A 23,975-nucleotide genomic window follows, 5' to 3' on the forward strand; every position below is an offset into this window, starting at 1 on the left:
CGTCTGCGACCTAGTCTGCTTATCCCCTGGAGCTACAACTCCCAGCTTCCTCAGAGCTCCTCACAGCTCGAGGGCTACCACTGAACTGACTTGACACCTCCCACCTCCCTGTATGACCCCTAGGTGGGCGGCTCTATTCCTGCTTAAGCAGCCCACTGGTGTGCCTGACAGGTGGAGTGCAAAGTGTACCCAGGATTTGTGAATGCTTATGGAGGCAGTACTGCAGGTTAGGTTCCCAGAACCATGGGGGTTTGAACCCTGCACGGGAAGGGCAGATTGTGCAGAACCCTGTGACGACCCGAATAGTCCAGGGCATCACAAATACAGGGTGGGACATTTATATGGATACACCTAAATAAAATGGGAATGGTTGGTGATATCAACTTCCTGTTTGTGACTCATTAGTATATGGGAGGGGGAAAACTTTTCAAGATGGGTGGTGACCATGGTGGCCATTTTGAAGTCTGCCATTTTGTATCCAACTTTATTTTTTCCAATGAGAAGAGGTTCATGTAAGACATCAAACCTATTGAGATTTTCACAAGAAAAACAATGTTGTGCTTGGTTTTAATGTAACTTTATTCATTCATAAGTTAATTACAATTTTTATGACCACTTGTAAAATGTGTTAAAAGTGCTGCCCATTGTGTTGGATTGTCAATGCAACCCTCTTCTCCCACTCTTGACACACTGTTAGCAGCACCGCAGAAGAAATGCTAGCACAGGCTTACAGTATCCGTTGTTTCAGATGCTGCACATCTTGTATCTTCACAGCACAGACAATTGCCTTCAAATGACCACAAAGATAAAAGTCTAAGGGGGTCAGATCGGGAGACCTTGGTGGCCATTCAACTGGCCCACGCTGACCAATCTACTTTCCAGGACACTGTTCATATAGGAATGCTCGGACCTGACACCCATAATGTGATGAGGCACCGAGTATCCATGTAAATGGTCCACCTTGTACTATGGCTGTGTTTATGTTAAAGAGCTCAACTCCTAGAAGATCTCTGAATGATATACAAGTATTTTCTAGGAAATTAGAGGTTTTGATTTGCCTCAAATCAAATATTAGAGGAAAATTCAACCAACATGGCTAGTTCAAATATCAAAGGATAACGTATTTTTCGGATTATAAGACGCACTTTTCCTCCCTAAACTTTGGGAGGAAAATGAGGGTTGCATCTTAAAATCCGGAAGTAGCTTACCGGGGGGGGGTTGTGTAGAAGAGTCAAAGGAGGCAGGGAGATGCTCCGAGCAGTGAACTGTGCTGACGACGCTGCTGGTCTGTGCGATGCTGTTCTGGATCAAGCTGCGCTGCTCTGTTCTGTTTGGAGCCGCTCCGTCCTGCTCGGCTGCTCTGTGCATGTGCACGGCTGCTCTGTCCTGCTCAGCTGCTCTGTGCACGGCTGCTCCGTCCTGCTCGGCTGCTCTGTGCACGGCTGCTCCGTCCTGCTTGGCTGCTCTGTGCACGGCTGCTCTGTCCTGCTCGGCTGCTCTGTGCACGGCTGCTCTGTGCACGGCCGCTCCGTCCTGCTCGGCTGCTCTGTGCACGGCTGCTCCGTCCTGCTAGGCTGCTCTGTGCATGTGCACGGCTGCTCTGTCCTGCTCGGCTGCTCTGTGCATGGCTGCTCCGTCCTGCTCGGCTGCTCTGTGCACGGATGCTCTGTCCTGCTTGGCTGCTCTGTGCACGGCTGCTCCGTCCTGCTCGGCTGCTCTGTGCACGGCTGCTCCGTCCTGCTCGGCTGCTCTGTGCATGGCTGCTCCGTCCTGCTCGGCTGCTCTGTGCACGGCTGCTCCGTCCTGCTCGGCTGCTCTGTGCATGTGCACGGCTGCTCTGTCCTGCTCGGCTGCTCTGTGCACGGCTGCTCTGTGCATGGCTGCTCCGTCCTGCTCGGCTGCTCTGTGCACGGATGCTCTGTCCTGCTTGGCTGCTCTGTGCACGGCTGCTCTGTCCTGCTCGGCTGCTCTGTGCACGGCTGCTCCATCCTGCTCGGCTGCTCTGTGCACGTCTGCTCCGTCCTGCTCGGCTGCTCTGTGCACGGCTGCTCCGTCCTGCTCGGTTGCTCTGTGCACGGCTGCTTTGTCCTGCTCAGCTGCTCTGTGCATGGCTGCTCCATTCTGATTGGCGCTCGGCTGCGGCATCACCAGCCCTGCACAGAGCAGAGCGGCATCGCCGTCCCCACACAGAGCAGAGCGACACCGACCCTGCACAGAGCAGAGCGGCGTCGCCGGCCCCGCACAGAGCAGAGTGACACCGGCCCTGCAGGGAGCAGAGCGACACCGGCTCCGCACAGAGCAGAGCAACACCGGCCCCCGCACAGAGCAGAGCGACACTGGCCCCGCACAGAGCAGAGCGGCGTCGCCAGCCTTGCACAGAGCAGAGCGACACCGGCCCCGCACAGAGCAGAGTGGCGTCTCCGGCCCCGCACAGAGCAGCACCCGCAGTGAGTATCTGGGCCCCCCTCTATACTACTTGCAGTACTCCAGTACCACCCGTGCCTCCTGTGACCCCCGCTCCTCTGCAGGCCCCCCTCCCTGGTAAGACACCACCAGATTATAAATGGAGCCCATATTTTTTTTTTTACCTTTTTTTCCCCTCCAAATTTAGGGTGTGTCTTATAATCCGGTGCGTCTTATAAAACGAAAAATACGGTACTTTCATTTCTAATATCAAGCTCGAGTGCCATACACAGAAGTTTCATGCCTTCATATGATATCAACAAAGTTATTAATGATTGCCTGAGGATTGTTCTGCCATGCTGAATGCACTTGGGCACACAAATTATCAAGCTCCACCACCACTGACAGCTCCCTTTACAATTGCCAACCATTGATGTCTTAGATGTACTCGATGATTAACAAGTCCAAAGATACCATGGTAGCATATTATTGTCGCGGGCGGAGGAGGGGACGCTGCACTCTCCCACTGCTCGGGTCCGGCTGCCGCTGCTGCTGCTGCTCGGTGGTGGCTCGAGCGGTGGGCCAGATCCCGGGGACTCGAGCGGCGCTCCTCGCCCATGAGTGAAAAGGGGATTTTGATGGTGGGGGTTTTGATTATTGTCCGTGACGCACACCCACGGTTGTGGTGATATTGGTGACACCACCGCTGCTCTAGACGGGGATCCTGGGAGCGGTGACAGGGAGCAGCTTGGTTGTTATTTCTCCCCTCCGTGGGTAGGGGGTTGGTTGTCCCGGGGCCCGGTGATGGGGTAGGGATGGATGGCAGGCAGGTTACGGGGCCTGGCGGGGTGCAGGGTCGCAGGGGCAGCACTGTGCCGCACGGCACGGTGGTACTCACTCAGCCAATGATGAGGACACAGTTCTCGGTAAAACACACGGCTGGATGGACGGGTCCCACAGACGGCTGCGGTGTTGTTGTTTCCCGGCAGGTTGATGGTCACTGCCTTTCCCTGCACCTAGATACGGTAGATGGTTCCAATGGGTTCCCACCGGTAACCCGCTCCCCGGCTGGGATATAGGCCGGAGGAGCCCCTTTTGCCCGCAGGCGCTGGCCCTGAGAAATGGTTGCCTTGGCGGTGGTGGTGTCTCCCTCACCTGGTTGGACTGTTGCCTTCTGTCGGGACTTGGCTGTTGGGAAACCCAGGAGGTTCCCTTCACTAACGAATTTGGCAAATTCACGGCAACTCCTAGCTTTGCCAGGGTCCGTAAGCGCCTGCCAGATGGTGCTGACTTCTCTTTGTGTACCGGTCCAGTACCGCCGGGCCACCGCCCATCCACGGTCCTTACGGAAGACTCCAATCGGTCACTCCTGCAGATGGTCACCATCGTCTGTCAACCTTGCTGTACCGCCCGGGCCACACACCCGGACGCTGTCAGTTAGTTGCTCCACTACCCCTTCACTTCCTTCCACTTTCACCTCCAAAACTCTATCTGACTGTTTTTCCTCCCCCAGGACTGTGAACTCCTTGGTGGGTGGAGACCAACCGCCTGGCTCCACCCCCTGGTGTGGACATCAGCCCCTGGAGGAAGGCAACAAGGGTTTTGTGTTCTGACTTCGGTGTGCCTGCTGGGAATGTGGGGTGTGTTGGTGTTGTTCTCTGTGGCCCCTGGATTGTCCAGGGCGCCACATTCCCCCTTAGTTAAATGCAGACCGTCCGCGGGCTGCCCGTCCATCACCGGTTTTATTTTCACCAACTGAAAAATATAAAAAATGGTAACACACATACAATTATAATAACTTCTTCCCACATCGGGAGGTACTCTTACTTAAACATTACGGTTACGGCTTTCGCTCTCTCCCACCCAAGCAACCTGGTCCTGATGCTGCCCCAAAGCAAACAGGCAGCACCCCTTGTCCCCAGTCCTGCACAAGTTGCCCGAGCGGGCTCTGTCCTTTTCAGGGGACCCACGTCCATGGGGAACCCCTGAAACCCCCAGAGGATCGCCACCGGTTCCGGTGGTGGCTGAGCCCCAGCCTGCTCCACTGCAGGCACTTCTTCCAATCTGCCTCTCCGGAGGCGGTAACGGTAGAAGCCACAACAAACATTATTTACATGCCACTAGTTTGTGGTTGCCCTGCTAGTTCTCGGGCCTGTTCATAAGGAGTCCCTTATGTGAAATGGTGAAGGGGGGGTCCCAACAGGGACCAGTTGCCGGCAACGACCGGTTTCAAGCAGGCTGACAATCAGGTGCAAATCAGATGACTTCATCGGTAGATTATTCACTTATCATTCATTTTCAAACTGCATTTTTAACATACAATGTTGGTGGTCCCAACGGAGACAACTTTTAGGCGGAGGACCGCCGACTTCACTGCGCACTTTCATCATCCTCCGCCGGCCCTGGGTGGAAGAACACAGGCACCAGCCCCTCCAGCACATAGCAGGCGCGACGGGGAAGGGCCGCCCGGTAGCCGTAATTTCCGCTCCGGGGAATGTAAGTGGCCTCCATGCCATCCAGGGCGATGACTCCTTCGTCCTCCTCTGAAACAGGCTCTGTGTCAGGACCGGAGTCACTGTCATCCGACCCTGCGCCAGGCGGGTTGCTGCCAGCCTTCGCAGTCTCCGGGCTTGCCACTCTTCCGGCTACCGTTGCAAGGGGTTGCACGCCAGACGGACCAGCATCAGCAGGGTGCACGGGCAGGCAAGACGGGGGCAGCATGGGGGCTAGGGGTAGACCGGGTCCCTCAGCCCGCAGTGGCCGGTCCCTCGGGGACACAGGGGCATGGGTCACTCACCAGCTCCTCCATCATGGCCTCCATTCCGTACACCCGGGCGACTGCAGCTACCTCCTCCACCTCCGCGGTCCACTGCTCCATTAGCCTACATATCTGTCTCCGGTAGTGTCGGCAGATCCCTGCCGTTCGGGCCCTCAGCCATGCCGCTGTTGCGGGCACCGGCTCGGTAGCCTCCGCATAGCTGGGTGGAGCAGACATTCTTTGCAGGGGTTAGCGGATCGTGGGGTCCCGGCATCCCTGTTCGTATAGCCACGCTCACATGCGACCAGCCGCCATTTCATCCCCCTTAGCCTCTTTCCGGCTCCTCCTCTACAGGGGCGGGGTTTTGGCCTTCGCGCCTCTACTACTTGAGGAGACACTCGAGCGGGAACTCTTTGTGCCCAAGATGGCGGCTTTTCAAGTTTTCCGGCCGGACACCTCCGGCGGTCACACAAGGCGCACTTCCACCAGTCGGTAGAACGGTAGGATCCTGTTCGTGATGCCAAGTTGTCGCGGGCGGAGGAGGGGACGCTGCGCTCTCCCACTGCTCGGGTCCGGCTGCCGCTGCTGCTGCGGCTGCTGCTGCTCGGTGGTGGCTCGAGCGGTGGGCCGGATCCCGGGGACTCGAGCGGCGCTCCTCGCCCGTGAGTGAAAAGGGGATTTTGATGGTGGGGGTTTTGATTTTTGTCCGTGACGCCACCCACGGTTGTGGTGATATTGGTGACACCACCGCTGCTCTAGACGGGGATCCCGGGAGCGGTGACAGGGAGCAGCTTGGTTGTTATTTCTCCCCTCCGTGGGTAGGGGGTTGGTTGTCCTGGGGCCCGGTGATGGGGTACGGATGGATGGCAGGCAGGTTACGGGGCCTGGCGGGGTGCAGGGTCGCAGGGGCAGCGCTGTGCCGCACGGCACGGTGGTACTCACTCAGCCAATGATGAGGACACAGTTCTCGGTAAAACACACGGCTGGATGGACGGGTCCCACAGACGGCTGCGGTGTTGTTGTTTCCCGGCAGGTTGATGGTCACTGCCTTTCCCTGCACCTAGATACGGTAGATGGTTCCAATGGGTTCCCACCGGTAACCCGCTCCCCGGCTGGGATATAGGCCGGAGGAGCCCCTTTTGCCCGCAGGCGCTGGCCCTGAGAAATGGTTGCCTTGGCGGTGGTGGTGTCTCCCTCACCTGGTTGGACTGTTGCCTTCTGTCGGGACTTGGCTGTTGGGAAACCCAGGAGGTTCCCTTCACTAACGAATTTGGCAAATTCACGGCAACTCCTAGCTTTGCCAGGGTCCGTAAGCCCCTGCCAGATGGTGCTGACTTCTCTTTGTGTACCGGTCCAGTACCGCCGGGCCACCGCCCATCCACGGTCCTTACGGAAGACTCCAATCGGTCACTCCTGCAGATGGTCACCATCGTCTGTCAACCTTGCTGTACCGCCCGGGCCACACACCCGGACGCTGTCAGTTAGTTGCTCCACTACCCCTTCACTTCCTTCCACTTTCACCTCCAAAACTCTATCTGACTGTTTTTCCTCCCCCAGGACTGTGAACTCCTTGGTGGGTGGAGACCAACCGCCTGGCTCCACCCCCTGGTGTGGACATCAGCCCCTGGAGGAAGGCAACAAGGGTTTTGTGTTCTGACTTCGGTGTGCCTGCTGGGAATGTGGGGTGTGTTGGTGTTGTTCTCTGTGGCCCCTGGATTGTCCAGGGCGCCACATTCCCCCTTAGTTAAATGCAGACCGTCCGCGGGCTGCCCGTCCATCACCGGTTTTATTTTCACCAACTGAAAAATATAAAAAATGGTAACACACATACAATTATAATAACGTCTTCCCACATCGGGAGGTACTCTTACTTAAACATTACGGTTACGACTTTCGCTCTCTCCCACCCAAGCAACCTGGTCCTGATGCTGCCCCAAAGCAAACAGGCAGCACCCCTTGTCCCCAGTCCTGCACAAGTTGCCCGAGCAGGCTCTGTCCTTTTCAGGGGACCCACGTCCATGGGGAACCCCTGAAACCCCCAGAGGATCGCCACCGGTTCCGGTGGTGGCTGAGCCCCAGCCTGCTCCACTGCAGGCACTTCTTCCAATCTGCCTCTCCGGAGGCGGTAACGGTAGAAGCCACAACAAACATTATTTACATGCCACTAGTTTGTGGTTGCCCTGCTAGTTCTCGGGCCTGTTCATAAGGAGTCCCTTATGTGAAATGGTGAAGGGGGGGTCCCAACAGGGACCAGTTGCCGGCAACGACCGGTTTCAAGCAGGCTGACAATCAGGTGCAAATCAGATGACTTCATCGGTAGATTATTCACTTATCATTCATTTTCAAACTGCATTTTTAACATACAATGTTGGTGGTCCCAACGGAGACAACTTTTAGGCGGAGGACCGCCGACTTCACTGCGCACTTTCATCATCCTCCGCCGGCCCTGGGTGGAAGAACACAGGCACCAGCCCCTCCAGCACATAGCAGGCGCGACGGGGAAGGGCCGCCCGGTAGCCGTTATTTCCGCTCTGGGGAATGTAAGTGGCCTCCATGCCATCCAGGGCGATGACTCCTTCGTCCTCCTCTGAAACAGGCTCTGTGTCAGGACCGGAGTCACTGTCATCCGACCCTGCGCCAGGCGGGTTGCTGCCAGCCTTCGCAGTCTCCGGGCTTGCCACTCTTCCGGCTACCGTTGCAAGGGGTTGCACGCCAGACGGACCAGCATCAGCAGGGTGCACGGGCAGGCAAGACGGGGGCAGCATGGGGGCTAGGGGTAGACCGGGTCCCTCAGCCCGCAGTGGCCGGTCCCTCGGGGACACAGGGGCATGGGTCACTCACCAGCTCCTCCATCATGGCCTCCATTCCGTACACCCGGGCGACTGCAGCTACCTCCTCCACCTCCGCGGTCCACTGCTCCATTAGCCTACATATCTGTCTCCGGTAGTGTCGGCAGATCCCTGCCGTTCGGGCCCTCAGCCATGCCGCTGTTGCGGGCACCGGCTCGGTAGCCTCCGCATAGCTGGGTGGAGCGGACATTCTTTGCAGGGGTTAGCGGATCGTGGGGTCCCGGCATCCCTGTTCGTATAGCCACGCTCACATGCGACCAGCCGCCATTTCATCCCCCTTAGCCTCTTTCCGGCTCCTCCTCTACAGGGGCGGGGTTTTGGCCTTCGCGCCTCTACTACTTGAGGAGACACTCGAGCGGGAACTCTTTGTGCCCAAGATGGCGGCTTTTCAAGTTTTCCGGCCGGACACCTCCGGCGGTCACACAAGGCGCACTTCCACCAGTCGGTAGAACGGTAGGATCCTGTTCGTGACGCCAAGTTGTCGCGGGCGGAGGAGGGGACGCTGCGCTCTCCCACTGCTCGGGTCCGGCTGCCGCTGCTGCTGCGGCTGCTGCTGCTCGGTGGTGGCTCGAGCGGTGGGCCGGATCCCGGGGACTCGAGCGGCGCTCCTCGCCCGTGAGTGAAAAGGGGATTTTGATGGTGGGGGTTTTGATTTTTGTCCGTGACGCCACCCACGGTTGTGGTGATATTGGTGACACCACCGCTGCTCTAGACGGGGATCCCGGGAGCGGTGACAGGGAGCAGCTTGGTTGTTATTTCTCCCCTCCGTGGGTAGGGGGTTGGTTGTCCTGGGGCCCGGTGATGGGGTACGGATGGATGGCAGGCAGGTTACGGGGCCTGGCGGGGTGCAGGGTCGCAGGGGCAGCGCTGTGCCGCACGGCACGGTGGTACTCATTCAGCCAATGATGAGGACACAGTTCTCGGTAAAACATACGGCTGGATGGATGGGTCCCACAGACGGCTGCGGTGTTGTTTTCTCCCGGCAGGTTGATGGTGACTGCCTTTCCCTGCACCTAGATACGGTAGATGGTTCCAATGGGTTCCCACCGGTAACCCGCTCCCCGGCTGGGATATAGGCCGGAGGAGCCCCTTTTGCCCGCAGGCGCTGGCCCTGAGAAACGGTTGCCTTGGCGGTGGTGGTGTCTCCCTCACCTGGTTGGACTGTTGCCTTCTGTCGGGACTTGGCTGTTGGGAAACCCAGGAGGTTCCCTTCACTAACGAATTTGGCAAATTCACGGCGACTCCTAGCCTTGCCAGGGTCCGTAAGCCCCTGCCAGATGGTGCTGACTTCTCTTTGTGTACCGGTCCGGTACCGCCGGGCCACCGCCCATCCACGGTCCTTACGGTAGACTCCAATCGGTCACTCCTGCAGACGGTCACCACCGTCTGCCAACCTTGCTGTACCGCCCGGGCCACACACCCGGACTCTGTCAGTTAGTTGCTCCACTACCACTTCACTTCCTTCCACTTTCACCTCCAAAACTCTATCTGACTGTTTTTCCTCCCCCAGGACTATGAACTCCTTGGTGGGTGGAGACCAGCCGCCTGGCTCCACCCCCTGGTGTGGACATCAGCCCCTGGAGGAAGGCAACAAGGGTTTTGTGTTCTGACTTCGGTGTGCCTGCTGGGAGTGTGAGGTGTGTTGGTGTTGTTCTCTGTGGCCCCTGGCTTGTCCAAGGCGCCACATTATACTATGTTGCCATTTTGAAAAACAGCTCCTGGAACACTTTCTAGAAATGACCATACCATTGATTCCATGATTGATCAATTCTGTACTGCAAATGAAATTGGACATCAAGTACCAAACTTAAGGTGTCAAACAGTGTCTACACAAAACCTCAGAAGGTGTTTGCGTAAAATTCTGCTACCAGCCAGATATCCAGCTATAACTGTTTGAGTGATCTCAAGACGTCAGTGGAGACCGGAATGGAAGTCTATCCTTTTCACTGAGGAGTCCTGCTTTGTCCTGGACACAATGATAGCCAGAGATTGGTCTGGAAACCTGTTTGTGGACAACACAATAAAAATGCCTTAAAGATGGAACATCACACAACTTCCTACATCCTACTTCTGAGATTGTGGTGGGGTGTGGCATAACCCTGCATAGTTGGACCCCTTTAATCTTCATTCCATGTACACTAGCAGCTTGCTTTTACATTGATTTGCTTTTAGTACCAGTAGTATGGTGTCCCAGGAACTGATTTCCAACATGACATTGCCAGACCATAGGCTGAGCTACTTCATGCAGACTGCTGATTTGCATGCCCAAGTGCATTCAGCGTGGCAGAACAGTTCTGACACAACCAGTAGTAACCTCATTGACAGCATGTCAAGGCATGAAAGTGCGTGTATATCTGCACTAGGTGCTCACACTTATATGAGTATATAAATACAGTATATCACAAAAGTGTGTTCAGCCCTTAGGGATGTACTCACTTTTTGTTGCCAGCGGTGTCTGTGTGTTGTTATTTAGAGGGCACACCAAATTTACTGTTATACAAGCTAACTACTTTGCATTGAATCAAAGTGTCCTAGGGGTGTACTCACTTTTGTGATGTACTGTATATACACATAATATACAGAAAGCCATAACAACCCATTCCCATGAACTTATGAAGAGAAAATGGCACTCACCAGTTCTTGCTGTGCAGAGGATACTCTATTCAAATGTGGAGGTTACATACATGGGGCTAGTGGGGAGGAGGAGGACCACCCGACACATCAGACGACGGCTGTTTCGCACTTTCACTCAGACCAGCTGAAACACTGAGTGAAAGGGCAAAACAGCCGTCGTCTGACATGTCGGGTGGTCCTCTTCCTCCCCAATAGCCCCACATATGTAACCTCCACACTTGAATAAAGTATCCTCTGCACAGCAAGAACTGGTGAGTGCCATTTTCTCTTCATAAGTTCATGTGAATATATTCTTTTCTAAAATGAGCACCCCAGAGCAGCACCGATGTTTGCTTGTTTGCTACGGACACTGATTTTACAACAGGAGAACAAGTTTGTGGAGCAGTGCCCCAGATTCTACTCTAAGGGGCACTTTGCACACTATGACATTGCAAGCCGATGCTGCGATGCCGTGCGCGATAGTCCCCGCCCCTGTCACAGCTGCGATATCATGGTGATAGCTGCCGTAGCAAACATTATCGCTACGGCAGCTTCACATGCACTCACCTGCCCTGCGACCATCGCTTTGGCCGGCAACCCGCCTCCTTATTAAGGGGGCGGGTCGTGCTGCATCATAGCGACGTCACACGGCAGGCGGCCAATAGAAGCGGAGGGGTGGAGATGAGCGGGACGCAAACATCCCGCCCACCTCCGTCCTTCCTCATAGCCGGCGTGAGCCGCAGGACGCAGGTAGGAGATGTTCCTCGCTCCTGCGGCTTCACACACAGCGATGTGTGCAGCCGCAGGAACGAGGAACAACATCGTAACATCGGTATTTCCCAATTCATGGAAATGCGGGACCCTACACCGATGATACAATAACGACGCTTTTGCGCTCATTAATCGTATCAAAAAGGATTTCCACCCTACGATATCGACTGCGACGCCGGATGTGCGTCACTTTCGATTTGACCCCACCGACATCGCACCTGCGATGTCGTAGTGTGCAAAGTACCCCTAACTCTTTGAAGTTTACAACCCATTCCCATGGTCTGTTTGGTATTTCGAACATTTTATCACAAAAAAACTTTCCTAAAACCCAGTCACGCATGAGCGTGATAGGATCAAAAGCATGGGAGGAATTCAGGTCCTGAAGAAGGTGCTAAAGACATGTGGACATCTTGTTGGGTAGAATGTTCTTTCAATAAATGAATGTAAGGAACATATTGAGCAGTATCATGGAGAGATGTAAGAGCAGTTAAAGTAGGTGGTATTTTATTTTAGTCTTTCACTCTATATATCTCAGAAGTGAAGTACATTCTGTCTTCAGCCTTAAGTATCCTGCCGTGTACTGAGAAGGTGTCGTTGGATTTGGCTACAGGATTCGGTGCCCAGTTCTCCCCTTTCCTCTCGCCTTTGATCTTTCCCTCTTGCCAACTCCAATCTCCCCAGCTTGTACCAGTGCCACTTCTCCTCCCATCAACGCCTTAGAGCTCATCTTGTCAAGAGCCATGATGTTCCACTGACGCCCTCCTCTTGTCGTTCCTGGCTCAACTTCTTTGGGCCGCAGTGACTAGTAGCTGGATTTTGGAAAACAGACTGTTTCCTCCCCGTGCCAAGCGGCAGCTCCCTGAATCCTCCCAGAACTCTCAGAGCTGCTTCTCGTTTCCACAACTAATTGTCCTTTCATCACCTCAACAGTCACCGCAAAGCATTCCTCCATGCACGACATTGTGACCACCCACCATGGCCTATATTAATATAATCATCAAGCCAACATAAGTAGCTAGATTATTAAATAAGGCCAATTAAAAATGCTGTCAATAGTGCTTAAAAGGGAATCTTTCATCAAAAACAAACTTTATTTGATGAAGCATGTAGGGAAAACACTCAGAAGTGAGATTTCTAATGGAAAACAGTTTATTTCTTTATATGAAAGGGAAGCGCTTTCCGATTGCCTAGGATTTGTGTGTGATCCTGGTAATTAAAACAAAGGTACTCCCATCGGCGAGGAGATACGTAATCAGTGTCTATGTGTCGATATGTAAACATTTTATTTGATGTTGAGTATTACATTTTCATATTACTATTTGAATTCTTACTTGATCTTTCATTAGTAGACGGTTATAAATACTACGCGCTGTTAAAAATCATTATCCAGGACATTAAAAGGTAAGAATCACTAATTTGTACTATTACTTTAATTTGCGTGGTGTACATTGATCATTAGCACATAGGATATTGTTGCAGTACTTCATACACATAAATAATTAAATATTTATTCATTTATATAGCGCTATTAATTCCATAGCACTTTACATACATTGGGAACTCTGTCCCCATTGGGGCTCACAATCTAAATTCCCTATCAGTATTGGAGTAACATGTGCACTTCAATATTTTGCTCCCCTGTGCGACTTGATTCTCTGATGGGCCTCGACTTTGGCAGATTAATGCACCCTAAAGGTCCAGCAGAACACAACCTATTTGGCATTGATTTGGAAACCAATCACTAGGTCTTAGGGGTAATTTTGTAATCACTTTTTTGACCTTATCGATTATATACTATCATACAAAAGTATTGGAACAACCTCTTAAAGGAAATATGTCACCAGGTATTTGGTATTCCATCTGAGAGCAGTATACTATAAGGCCAGTGATGTGTCACTTATTGGGAAGTTTGCTATAGTTTTTATAAAATCAGTGTTTTATCTGCTTCAGGTCTAGCAGATATATGCACACCACTGATTGGCAGCTTTCTGCTCATATACAGAATACATAGGAAGCTGTCAATCAGTGGTGGGGGCGGGGATTATACAGCGCTGATGAATATGTTTGACTACCTGGTACCAGTTTGCTAGTCCATATTCTAATAAAATAGTGATTTTATCAAAATTACACTAAGCAGCCCAGTAAGTGACACATCGCTGGAATCAGGATCTCTGTCCTTACGTTATGCTGCTCTCAGATTATGAGACAGATTCCCTTTAACCATTAAATTTAGATTTTCCCTTCCGTACTATTGCCACAGAATCAGATGTATAAATTCTAGCCCCTTGACATGGTGCCAACTTTTACATCTGTGAAAGAATGGGCCCTGAATTCGAGCTTGATACTGTAATGAAAGCGATGCCACAGCGTTGTAACAAGTCAGTTCATGAAATTCTTCCCTCCTAAATATTTCATGTGAAACTGATATTATTAAAAAGTGAAAGAGGAACCACACTAGTGACGGGCGAATAGTAACTATTCGTGTTCGGATTATTTGTAATTAATCCCAAATTATTATTCTGGTAATCGTCACGAATAAGGAATCTAATGCAAGTCAATAGGGAACTTGAGCATTTATTTTGAAGATTCGCTCATCACTGCTTATCTGTCAGATCATGTAAAGTTACAAAGTGGGGTGACCGACTGCTGAGGAGCGTAGTGCATGAACGTGGCTAATGCTTCGCTGATTTAATGACTGCAAAGTCCAAACCTCCTCCACCATTATAGGGAAGCTGTCAGCAGGTTTTTGCCTTTTAATCTCAGAGAAGTATGATTAGAGGCAGAGACCTTGATTCCAGGGATTTGCCATGTGTTCCGCAGCTTTATGTAGTTTCAATACAATCAGTGTTTTATCAACAATAGATTAAAACAGCTGGACTAGGTAATCTGTATAATCTGTATAAACAACCCCTTCACCACTGATTGACAGCTTGCTGACAATGAGCAGGGTGCACAGGAAGCTGCCAATCAGTGGTTTGCATCCATAGCACTGCTACTTCTACAGCAGAGAAAACTGGGATTTTCTAAAAACTGTACTAAGCAGCCCAATAAGTGATATTTTATCAGGTTCTCTGCCTCTACATCATCCAGCTCTCAGATTACATGGCAAAATCATGCTAACCGATTCCCTTTATAGCGTAAACATTGTCTTATCTTTGTATGTTTTTTTCATAAATCAAAATTTAATATATTTTATTAGAGAAATTTGCTTCTTTTTCCTTATGCAGTGATCTTTCACTCTCAGTTCTCATATTCAGTGAAGACAGACTTTCACATTGGACAGGAGATGGCAGCTGGTGCTCATAAAGTCCTATGGAGAGAGGAGCTAGAGGCAGACACAGACACTGTTCCAAATTCACCGAAACTAACAGGTAGATGTTATCATCAGCACTCAAAGTGCTCTAGGAGCTTCACAGCATGGGTTTCCATGACCAAATTGCTGCGGGATTGCCGACTTGACCTTTTTATCTAAACATCACAGACAGGCAATATTTTTTTGGACACATAAGAAATCATTATGAATTGATCCATGTTTACAACCCAGAATTCTGATATCAGCTGCACTCACTGTAAGCTGTAAAATGGCGCTAATTACAGTGAAAATAATCTGTGTAAATGTTTTCAGTCTAAAAAATATTAATAATGATAAGCTGGCACGAAGCTTGGAAGATCATATGTGACATTATCAATATATTGCTTGGTCATTAGTGCTCTACACTTGCTTCCATTTTGCATCCTCGTGTGCTGTATTTCAGTCTTCAATTCCACTGAACTACTTTTGCAATTGTTGGCTGCAGTGATCCTGCAGTGATCCCTGCACATGTCTGCTGATTTGAACAGCAGACATGTGTGCCTCACAGGCGCAGGGGGATCCGAGATCCACCCACTCCTGTTAACACCTTAGATCGCTCTGTAAAATGAGACGGCGGGGAAAACGTGACGTTTTCTGCCTCCATCAGAGGCCCTGTGACACAATCACAAGGAGCCGATGGTTGCCATGGTAGCGATAGGTCATGTGATGACCCCTGTTGCTATAATGATGTATTTCCTGTTAGAACCAACAGAGCGCCGGCTGTGACAGGAACCAGGAATACTGCATTTCTGCTGATTAGAGCTGCATAGGTCTAATCAACAGAATGCACAATCCATCAGACTTCTGATTCTTATATCCCTTAGGGCAGAGGTTCCCAACTCCAGTCCTCAAGGCACACCAACAGTGCATGTTTTCAGGATTTCTTTAGCATTGCATGGGTGTTGGATTCAGCACCTTTGCAGGTGATTAAATTATCACCTGTGCAATACTAATGAAATCCTGAAAACATGCACTGTTGGTGTGCCTTGAGGACTGGAGTTGGGAACCTCTGCCTTAGGGGAACTGGTAAAATAAAAAAAGGTTTCAAAAATTTTAAAAAAATATATAAGTTCAAATCATCCCCCATTTGCCCCATTGAAAATTAAAGTATTTTTTTTTTTTTTATTAAATATGCACATATTTGGTATTGCCACATTCAGAAATGCCCGATCTATCAAAATATAAAATCAATTAACCTGATCAGTAAATGGCGTAGTGTCAAACAAATTCCAAACACCAAAATTAAGTTTTTTGGTCGTCACAAATTTTGCGCAAAATGCAAAAACAGGCGATCAAAATAGTGCATCTGTGCAAACATTAAAAACATTGGTTCGAGACACAAAAAATAAGCTAATACGGAGCCACATATCAGTAAAAATGAGAACGCTAGGGGTTAGAAAAATGGCTCAAAAAGTGTGTAGTGGGTGCTCATAACCCCTACAAAAGAAACATCATCCGGAAATGTTAAAGTTGTTTTAATAAAAGTGTATGTATAATATTGTAGTGTGTTAGGGCACCCCCTAGTGGCCGGGTGGGACGGCTGTCGCCACCGGGGAGGAGGAGCCGGCAGAAACCATGGGGGAAGAGAGTGTGTATGTGTGGGAGAGAGGTTGTTGGATCCGGGACGTGAGAGGGTGAAGATCTTGGGGCAGAGTGTGAGGGCTGAAAGAAGAGGGGACGCCGGAGAGAAAGGAGGTGACGGATCCTCGTGAGTGAAGCAACCGGTGTGGGTCCGGGGTGTGTGTAACCGACAGTGGGAGCCCGGTGAAGCGGAGTAATCAGGGCACAGCCCCACGGGAGGATTTGTCAGGGCAGGTTGTCCCCCAGCCCAGGAAGTTTTACTTGTTTGCAACAGCCGGAACTACGTGTGTCAAGATTGTTAATAAATATGTCTTTTATTTGCATCACATCTGGCTTGAAGACTATTTGTGCCGCTATCGACGACAACACGACCACACTCTGCCCCACCAAGCTAGTCCCCAACATTGAAGGAGTGATAGAGCCAGGGGTGTGCCTTGAAGTCACTGCTGCCACGACTACACAGCCAGAGGCTACCCTGGCTCATCACTTCATGTGGCGTAGTCGGCAGGATGCGACTCCCTTGCCGGAGAACCAAGAAACCGGAGACCAAGTGGTGCCGAGTGTACCGTATCCGGGCTACGAGAGAAGATTTCCAGTCCCATGGTGGGAGGAAGAAGTGCCCAAGGCGTTGGACCGGGCACAAGACGGCGACAACAGGGCCGCCGTCTGTGAAGCTGAGGAAGAAAAGGCGCGAAAAGTTGGCGCCGAAAGAAGAGCCTGGGGCTGGCCGGTGCCGAAGAAAAGGTACAGAGTACTCCGCCCAAAGAGGGGAGGCGCCAGTCCCAGGGCATTGAGGAAGACATACGAAGTGGGCGGTGTTCGGAAGAAAAAGAAGTACCGCCGCGGAGGAGTCAAGATGATGCGTGAGGCTGGGGGAGGGATCTGTTTAAGAGCGGGAAACAAAGGCCCGCCTTCTCTCTCCTCAGTCTCAGCTTTGACGCCGCCGCCATTGTTAGGACAACGATCGGAGATAGAGATGGAGACTTCAGGACAACACGAAGAGCTTGCCACCACCATGGCTCTGGTCAGCCTAGGCCGGGGGCGTCCCAAGTTTGCTGCCGCAAGCGAGGCATCGCTAGTGGACCTTCCGACTGGACCGGGAGGTTCCACGCGTCCCGAGAAGGTGACCTGGAAGACCACTTGGGATGCGAAGACCGGAGGTACGATCACAGAAGTGCGGGCAACGTATGCCACACAGCCCCCAGTGAGAGACCGGATTCCGGGGATTACGTATTCCCCTTGGGAGACACCACAGCCTGGTGCCACCGCCGCCATACCTTCTGCCCCATCTGGGGAGCCGGCTGAAGTGATTGCCGAGCGGCTGGAGGAAGACCACCTGGGCTTCGTCTGGGATCCGGTAATCGTCCCGTCCTCTGTACCGCACCCCAGAGCTCCGTCCCCGGTACCCGACCCTGTCCGAGAACGCCTGCTGGCTGAAACCATCGTCCGGGAAATGTTGTCCGGTCCCGGCGGTGAGGAGCTGGCCCTGCAATTCACCACTGGCATAGTGGTGAAGTTCAACCAGCAGGAGGGTTACGGGTTCATCCGCGAAGCAGCCACCGGGGACGATTACTTCTACAACCGGGTCCAACTAGACGTAGAGGGGCTGCCGAAACGTCTCCACACGCTCTACCCGGGGGAGAGGGTGCAATTCCTGCCCGATGCGGGGAGTCGTGGCCTGTTTGCGGTGGGGGTCACTCGGATGCCGACCGCCCGGGAAGCGGCCCAGTGGCAACAAGAGCTGGAGTGGGAGGAGCAACAGGAACGGCGCCGGAGCCACCCAAAACCGGTACCGACCGCGCCCTCTCATTCCAAGCGCACCTTGGCAGTTGCTCCGGAAGCACCATCTGGCCCGACCGCTGACCTGGAGAAGGTTACCCCGGTAGTAGCGGTGAACCAGAGTGTGACCAATAGACCGGTCATCGTCCTGGACGTACCGCAACCCGCGCCACAACCACCCCGGGTAGCGACGCCATCCCCACCGCCGGGAGCTGAAGACGCTGCGCCAGCAGAGCCACCTTTTGCCCCCGTGTCGTTCCGGAGGCTACGCCGCCAACCGGGGCAGTCCCTGGGCGCCTACATACAGGCACAGGCGGAGGAGTGGAAGCGGTCCTGGCCTCCGGAATAGATCTCCGCAGATCTCCTGTTTGAAGACCGGTAATGTTCCTAGACCGGCAGAAGTTTTTATTTCAAAAGGTTAAAAGTTCTACGGGCCCGTTGCCCGCCACCTAAGACCGGGAGCGCTGTTGAGCCTCCGGGCGCCACCTAAGACCGGGAGTGCTGTTGAGCCTCCGGGCGCCACCTAAGACCGGGAGCGCTGTTGAGCCTCCGGGCGCCATTTAAGACCGGGAGCGCTGCTGCGTCTCCGGGCGCCGCCTAAAGACCGGGAGCACTGTTGAACTGGTGCCCCTGTTGTTGTGAACTGAACTAACGGTTTGCTCATGTTATGTATGTTTTAAAGAAGAGCCGTGCCGGGAGGCTCGGGTTTTAAGAGGGGAGGCATGTAGTGGGTGCTCATAACCCCTACAAAAGAAACATCATCCGGAAATGTTAAAGTTGTTTTAATAAAAGTGTATGTATAATATTGTAGTGTGTTAGGGCACCCCCTAGTGGCCGGGTGGGACGGCTGTCGCCACCGGGGAGGAGGAGCCGGCAGAAACCAGGGGGGAAGAGAGTGTGTATGTGTGGGAGAGAGGTTGTTGGATCCGGGACGTGAGAGGGTGAAGATCTTGGGGCAGAGTGTGAGGGCTGAAAGAAGAGGGGACGCCGGAGAGAAAGGAGGTGACGGATCCTCGTGAGTGAAGCAACCGGTGTGGGTCCGGGGTGTGTGTAACCGACAGTGGGAGCCCGGTGAAGCGGAGTAATCAGGGCACAGCCCCACGGGAGGATTTGTCAGGGCAGGTTGTCCCCCAGCCCAGGAAGTTTTACTTGTTTGCAACAGCCGGAACTACATGTGTCAAGATTGTTAATAAATATGTCTTTTATTTGCATCACATCTGGCTTGAAGACTATTTGTGCCGCTATCGACGACAACACGACCACACTCTGCCCCACCAAGCTAGTCCCCAACATTGAAGGAGTGATAGAGCCAGGGGTGTGCCTTGAAGTCACTGCTGCCACGCCTACACAGCCAGAGGCTACCCTGGCTCATCACTTCAAGTGTGCCACATTTTTGTCAAACTTCTGAATTTTTTTTCACCCTTTAGATAAAAGTAAACCTGTACATATTTGGTATCTACAAACTCACACCGACCTGAGGCATCACGCCGATACATCAGTTTTACTATATATTGAACACGGTGAAAATAATACCCCCAAAACAATTGTTCAATTGCACTTTTTTTGCAAATTCTTTTTTTTTTTCAATTTTTTTGCACTTTGAATTTTTTTGCAGTTTTCCAGTTCACAATATGGTAAAACTCATGGTTTAACTAAAATAAAATCTCATCCTATAAAAATCAAGCTCTCATATGGCAATATTGACAAAAAAAATCAAAAAGTTATGGCTCTTGGAAGAAGGGGAGCAAAAAACAAAAACGAAAAACGGAAAATCATCCAGTCATGAAGAAGTTAAGCTGTTGTGACTTGAAAGGGTAAGTTCAGCTGAAAATGTAAAAAAATCCGCCCAACTTTCATCCAGAAAAGTGATGATTTTTTTCCTCACTTGTCATCTACATGTAATCCATTGTTTTTTACAGTAGACATTATTAATAATCTACAGGACCATTTACAGTTTCCTATGTTACAGATTTACAGTGCATCCGTAATAATCAGATGCGGTACTGTGGCATGCAATTTTTTTTCTAGACTCATAGGCTTGAATGGGTGAATCTCATTCAATTTCTGGAGGAAAACTGAGTATGCTGCGATTTTTTTTTAACGCCCAGACTTGGTCAGTGAAAAAAATGGGTCATCTACAGTGATGGGCGGACTCAAAGATAACCGGAATTGGTGGACCTAAAGCGGTCTTTACACGCTACGAGATCTCGTTGGGGTCACGGATTTTGTGACGCACATCCGGCCGCATTAGCGATGCCGTTGCGTGTGACACCTATGAGCGATTTTGCATCGTCGCAAAAATGTGCAAAATCGCTCATCGGCGACATGGGGGTCCATTCTCAAATATCGTTACTGCAGCAGTAACGAAGTTGTTCCTCGTTCCTGCGGCAGCACACATCGCTCCGTGTGACACCACAGGAACGAGGAAGCTCTCCTTACCTGCCTCCCGGCCGCTATGCAGAAGGAAGGAGGTAGGCGGGATGTTCGTCCCGCTCATCTACGCCCCTCCGTTTCTATTGGGCGGCGGTTCAGTGACGCTACTGTGACGTTGCTGTGACGCTGAACGAACCGCCCCCTTAGTAAGGAGGCAGTTCGCCGGTCACAGCGACGTCGCAGGGAAGGTAAGTAGTGCGATGTTGTGCGACACGGGCAGAGATTTGCCCGTGTTGCACAACCGATGGGGGCGGGTACGCACGATGGCGATATCGGTACCGATATCGCAACGTGTAAAGCGGCCTTAACCGGATTAAAAAAAAAATCCAGTTCCAGCCCAGAATTGTTCCCGGATATCTGGATGGACGCCAGTCCCCATATAAGTCTGTGGGGACCAAAATACGGCGATTAAAAATGGTGGAAGAAGGGATTGGAGCATAGGAGCAAGTGGACTATACTTACCAAGGTTCCAGGGTCGCTCATTCACTTCAGGAACCGCTCAATACCTTAATTGCATATGCACTGCTTTCCCTACCCTCCAGCGTCGGTGTTTGATTGCATTCAGACGCGCCCCCAGCCTATGTGACAGTGTGTCTGACTGCTTCCAATCACAGATGCTGTGCACGTCAATTGTGGTATAAAAATAAATAAATTGGCATAGGGTTCCCCATATTATGATACCCAGCACAGATAAAGCTACAGACTGCAGCCCCCAGCCATGCGCTTATTTTTGCCTTGTATCAAAATAAGAGGAGCCGCATGTGGCTTTTTTTAAATTTAAATAAATAATTTTAAAAAACGACATCCGGTCCCCCCAATTTTGATATCAAGCCATGATAATACCCGACAGCTGTGGGCTGGTATTCTCAGGCTGCAGATACTCATGCTTATTGGGCCCCTCAGTCTAAAAATAGCAGCCAGCAACTGCCCAGGTTTGTTGCATCCATTAAGCCCACTTTACACATTGCAATTAGTTGTACAATCGCATTTGCGATGTGACACGCCCAGGTTGCATACGGGATCTATGAGATTTCACGTTGGTCGTTCATTTGCTGTCACACGAGCGTTAGTAGTCTATGTTAAATTGGTCAATTTTGTGTGCGATCCTTTAGATCATGTGTTCTGTGACGTATGCATTGAGCACCTTTTTTTTTTTATTTATTGACTTGCCAAGCGTGTGTAATGTGGGATGCGTTTTTACTATGTCATCTGCCATTCAGCTCTGCTACATGGCCGCTGACAGCAGACACAGACAGCCATGTAGCAGAGCTGAATGGCAGATGACAGCAGACACAGACAGAGCCGCACTGTCAGAATGAACTCGGGTGAACCTCACCCGACTTCATTGTGATGCTGCGGCTGTGTCTGTGTCGCGTCCTGATTAGCGGTCACCAGTGAAGACTCACCGGTGACCGCTAATCTCCTGAGTAACTGAAGTTAGCAGCCCTCTCTCATATACTCACCGATCCCCAGCGCAACGCTGCACGGCATTCACACTGCTCCGGCGGCTTTTACTGTTTTGAAAAAGCCGGCCGCCCATTAAACAATTTCGTATTCCCTGCTTTCCCCGCCCACCAGCGCCTATGATTGGTTACAGTGAGACACGCCCCCACTCTGAGTGACAGGTGTCACATTGCACCCAATCACAGCAGCCGGTGGGCGTGTCTATACTGTGTAGTGAAATAAATAATTAAATAATTAAAAAAAACGGCGTGCGGTCCCCCCCATTTTTAAAACCAGCCAGATAAAGCCATACGGCTGAAGGCTGGTATTCTCAGGATGGGGAGCTCCACGTTATGGGGAGCCCCCCACCCTAACAATATCAGCCAACAGCCGCCCAGAATTGCCGCATACATTATATGCGACAGTTCTGGGGCTGTACCCGGCTCTTCCCGATTTGCCCTGGTGCGTTGGCAAATCGGGGTAATAAGGAGTTATTGGCAGCCCATAGCTGCCACTAAATCCTAGATTAATCATGTCAGGCGTCTATGAGACACCTTCCATGATTAATCTGTAAGTTACAGTAAATAAACACACACACATGAAAAAATCCTTTATTAGAAATAAAAACACACACATATACCCTGGTTCACCACTTTAATCAGCCCCAAAAAGCCCTCCTTGTCCGGCGTAATCCAGGATGATCCAGCGTCGCTTCAACCGCAGCTGCATGGAGGTGACCGGAGCCGCAGCACACACAGCCGCTCCGGTCACCTCCACACAGCAAATGAACACAGCCGCGCGATCAGCTGCTGTCACTGAGGTTACCCGCGGCCACCGCTGCATCCACCGGTGGCCGCGGGTAACCTCAGTGACAGCAGCTGATCGCACGGCTGTCTTCATTTGCTGTGTGGAGGTGACCGGAGCGGCTGTGTGTGCTGCGGCTCCGGTCACCTCCATGCAGCTGCGGTTGAAGCGACGCTGGATCATCCTGGATTACGCCGGACAAGGAGGGCTTTTTGGGGCTGATTAAAGTGGTGAACCAGGGTATATGTGTGTGTTTTTATTTCTAATAAAGGATTTTTTCGGGTGTGTGTTTATTTACTGTAACTTACAGATTAATCATGGAGGGTGTCTCATAGACGCCTGACATGATTAATCTAGGACTTATTGGCAGCTATGGGCTGCCAATAACTCCTTATTACCCCGATTTGCCAACGCACCAGGGTAAATCGGGAAGAGCCGGGTACAGTCCCAGAACTGTCGCATATAATGTATGCGGCAATTCTGGGCGGCTGTTGGCTGATATTGTTAGGGTGGGGGGCTCCCCATAACGTGGTGCTCCCCATCCTGAGAATACCAGCCTTCAGCCGTATGGCTTTATCTGGCTGGTTTTAAAAATGGGGGGAACCGCACGCCGTTTTTTTTAATTATTTAATTATTTATTTCACTACACAGTATAGACACGCCCACCGGCTGCTGTGATTGGGTGCAGTGTGACACCTGTCACTCAGAGTGGGGGCGTGTCTCACTGTAACCAATCATAGGCGCTGGTGGGCGGGGAAAGCAGGGAATACGAAATTGTTTAATGGGCGGCCAGCTTTTTCAAAACAGTAAAAGCCGCCGGAGCAGTGTGAATGCCGTGCAGCGCCAGGGATCGGGGATCGGTGAGTATATGAGAGAGGGGGATAGACTGACATGGACTGAGAGTGAGGGACAGAGATAGTGACGGACTGACAGAGATTAGTGCATGACAGACATTGTGAGGCGCTTCAGAACGCAGCTTTTCAGCTGCGCTCTGAAGCAGACCTTTTTTAAGCTGCGGTGCAGAGCGCACACCTGCGCACATAGCATCAGACAACAAAATCGTATGAGGGATGTCACACGTTACAATTGACTAGGTTCGTGCAACAAAACGCTCAATTCTAGAGAATGATACGATGTGTTTGCGATCAACGGTTTTGCGTTCAATCCTGATCGCATGTAGCTGTCACAC

Source organism: Anomaloglossus baeobatrachus, chromosome 5 (assembly GCF_048569485.1).
Source record: "Anomaloglossus baeobatrachus isolate aAnoBae1 chromosome 5, aAnoBae1.hap1, whole genome shotgun sequence".
Classification (NCBI taxonomy): Eukaryota; Metazoa; Chordata; class Amphibia; order Anura; family Aromobatidae; genus Anomaloglossus; species Anomaloglossus baeobatrachus.